Raw genomic sequence first — 4,093 nt, 5'->3', positions numbered from 1 at the left:
AGTGAGATTTGTCAAGTATCAATGACTTCAGGTCAGATGAATGCGACCTGACCGCTAGGGCACAGTTGAATTGGATACATATCAGATATGCAACATATGGGAGGCATTCGAAAAGAATTCGACCTGCGTTGTTCACTGTCATGAAAAGATCAGATACATGTCACATCATGTCAAAAAAATTGGAATTGGGTAATTTCAGGTTGCAATGTGAAAACAGCCTTAAACCACTGAGGACCGTTGCTAAATCATATCCACATGACATATTTTTTAGATTAACTGTAGAAATTGTTGATAATCAACCATGTTGAATGAAGTTTGAACATCAGAGATGAAACTGGAATCATTAATTCATAGAAACTTCTTTTTTTCAGCATTAATCTGCCTGTAGTCCAATTTAGAGAATGATTCAGATATCAACCTAGAAATTAGATTAACTTCTGTCTTTGTGTATTTGGGTTAATATTAATATTGTCAGATGGCCACAATGACAAATATAAATGGTTACAACAGTTACAAACAGCTCACCTTCCTGACGACGGGGATCCAGGACATTTAAAGTTAATGGGATCATGCTTTGACCTGTCACTCTTACAGGACACACAGCTGGATTCTGGTTCTGGCTCTGGTCTGAGTCTCTGATGGATCCTGACAGAAACATGATGATTAAAACTGAATCTGTTCAGTCTGGATGAAGCAGCAAAGAGGAGCAGCAGCAGCTTCATCACTACGTCTGTTTTGGCCTGATATAGTGAACGCTGTGTGAAGAGGGCTGTGGACAGTTAGAGATGGTGACCTCACCTCTGACCTTTGCTCTGGCTCTCATCTTCCCCACACAGAGTGGTTTTAGAGGGAGAGACTCCCTCCTCTCTGTCCTCACACTGATCCATGCTGCTGAATTCACATCAGCTCACACACACTTTCTAGCTTCACCTGCAGAGGAAACACACATCATTCATCTGCACATCAACTCTGATCATCCTTTACATCATTAGAGCTGGAAAAAGATCAGCTGCTCCTCCTCTGATTGGCTGTTCTTCTCTGCTTCATATCAGTGTCAGGTGAATGCAGTCAGACAGCAGAGAGGCAGAGGAAGCTGCCATCAGCTGTTGCACTTCTACTATCAGTCCACTAGATGGAGACATGGAGCAACATTTACATTCACTGATTCAACTTGAACAACAGGAAGGATTTTAGTTAGTTAAATATTAATCTCTACAAGTGGATTATCTGCTGCATCAAACTATTATAATAATTTGAACACATTTTAACAATAAGATTTAATAAAAAATAATATATAATAATTCATTTTGAAAGGAAGCAGCAAGAATCTTTTGTATCTGACTTTAACAGTTGAGTGTAGCATTTGATTCCTGGATGCAAGAACATGAAGCAGAGAAGAAAACAAAGAAACATCATCTGTTCACCATGTTGTTTGATTGTATTTCACTAGTAATCTAATGATGTTGTAAATAAACCTTCAAACAGAAGAGAGATTAAATTGAGCACACGCCAGAAATGAATTTGTTCCCTAAACATCAGAAAGCAAAAACATATAAGAAAGTTCCAGTTGACAAAGTTCATGTGGGAAACAAAGCAAACTTACAGTTTCTTCAAAAGGTTGAAAAAGTTGAAGAGCATCTGAACAACAAACTGAGACCCAACAGAAACACAATAGACTCAGACTAATGCCACACCTGTACAGAGACTACAGATGTGGACTTTAACCTGACCTGAACAACTCAAAGTTCAAGATGTTGCATAACTGATTATGTGACGGCTCACCTGGTTTGTAGTTTCTTCTTTCTGCGCAGCAGAAGGTTTGCAGTGAAACCAGAGGCAGATTGATAAAGTTTCCATGAGGAAATGAGTCCAAAGAAAAGAACAGCTGGTTTCTTTCTTCTGCAGTAACTGATCAAACTATAAATACAAACAGAAAATAAACATAAAAATTAAACAATCTAAACTGTAGTTCTTAACATCACTACGTTACTGCAGCTAAAACCACATGTTGTTATAATATAGATTATTAATATAGCTCCTATATAATCATTGATCATCATGTCAGTGAGGTGAGCAGAGTGAGGACAGTCTCTGGTTAAACCAGGATCAGCTGAGCAGGATCTGCAGATCCAGGTTGAAACCCTGATTTCATTTCAATCATCAACCTGAATCTAAAGTCAGATCAGCAGCAGAGAGGTGGCAGCTTGTTCCAGACTCATTATTTACACATGCAGCTGTTTTCCAGCTGTTCTCCACAGCTGGAGGGAGGGAGGGGGGATGTTTGGAGGAGAGAACCTGAACATTCAGCCTCCAGGTTTTACAGCTGGATTCTGACCTCAGCAGCTGGAACAACGACACAGATGAAACCAGAGACTCCTGGAAAATGGATGTTTGGATCTGATCAGGTCTGCAGATTCACTGACTGGGATTTATTCAGAAAATGTCTCAGAGCTGAGAAGAGCTGAGCTTCTTCAGACTGAATGCTGGGAAATCTTCACTCCTCACATTCAGTGATGTTCAGGTTCTGAACTTTAAAAACTAAAATCAGTCGGAATCATCAGGAATTTGGTCCATTAAAGTGTTAATAATAAAATCAAACCCTTCTGTTAGTTGAGTAAAGTCTGTTTTCACTAAGAACTGTGAGCGTTTCCTCCAGTCTGTGTTCGGTTTTAATCTCCTGCAGGAAACCAAACTTCCATGTTTCGACTCGAGTCGCCATGGCAACGCCTTTCAAACATTAGGATAGAGGGTTGAGACTGGATGAAAGTCGATGAGTTGTTTTTATTTAGTGGCAGAGCTGCATTCATCCATTCATCATCCCAGTTTTCCTGCCTGCAGATTAATCTCCACTAATCTGATGCTTGGAGACCAAAATGTCACAAACTGGGATTAAGAGAGTTGAGATGTTGAAATCTGCCACATTTAGAAAAGAAGCTTCATGATGCTGTGATTTGTTCATCTGAAAAGCTTTTTAAAAATATTTACTTTTTATAACAAATCAAACTGATTAGACATGTTATTTGGAACCAATAAGCTTCTGTTTATCTTTTAAATATTTTTAGATTAGCAAACTAATCTAAAAACATTTCTGACAGAGGAAAACTGGTGTATGGAGGAATAAACGTGCCTCAGTCAACATGTAAATAATCACCATTCATATCATAGTTATCGTCATAAGCAGATTAGCTAACGTCTTGTATTCCACATATGAAATGATTGTAATGTTTAGGTTGGAATCTATATTTGTCAGTTTTATTTGCTAGTTTCTGTTGTAGCAGAGGCCATCCTGAGAAAACATATGTAAAAATAAATTTACAAAATAAGTATCTGTCATCATGTGTGTGACATAATCATAATAAGAAAAGAGATAAAATAATTTCTCTGAGAAAATCTACCTGAAAACAACTGAGACGTAAGATGAAACTCAACATGGAGGAAGTTCTGGATGAGATCATTGGGGAGGTCAGAGCTCATCAAAATCCATCCATCCATCCATCCATCCATCCATCCATCCATCCATCCATCCATCCATCCATCCTCCCTCTGTCGCAGGGGCAGCAGCTTCAGAAGGGAGGCCCAGACTTCCCTCTCCCCAGCCACCTCTTCCAGCTCCTCCAGGAACCCCAAGGCGTTCCCAGGCCAGCTGAGAGATATAGTCCCTCTAGCTTGTCCTGGGTCTTCCCCGAGGCCTTCTCCTGGAGGGACGTGCCCGGAACACCTCACCAGGGAGGCGTCCAGGAGGCATCCTGACCAGATGCCCGAGCCTCAACTGGCTCCTCTCAACGTGGAGGAGCAGCGGCTCTACTCTGAGTCCCTCCTGGATGACCAAGCTTCTCACCCTATCTCTAAGGGAGAGCCCAGCCACCCTGTGGAGGAAACCCATTTCGGCCGCTTGTATCCGGGACCTCGTTCTTTCGGTCATGACCCAAAGCTCATGACCATAGATGAGGGTGGGAACGTAGATCGACCGGTAAATCGAGAGCTTCGCTTTATGACTCAGCTCTCTCTTCACCACGACGGACCGGTACAACGCCCGCTTTACGGCAGACGCTGCCGCAGTCTCCCTGTCGATCTCCCGCTCCCTTCTTCCCTG

The sequence above is a fragment of the Poecilia reticulata genome, chromosome 12 (genome assembly GCF_904066995.2).
Source record: "Poecilia reticulata chromosome 12, P_reticulata-male-v2, whole genome shotgun sequence".
Taxonomy (NCBI): Eukaryota; Metazoa; Chordata; class Actinopteri; order Cyprinodontiformes; family Poeciliidae; genus Poecilia; species Poecilia reticulata.
This window is presented reverse-complemented; position numbering follows the sequence as displayed.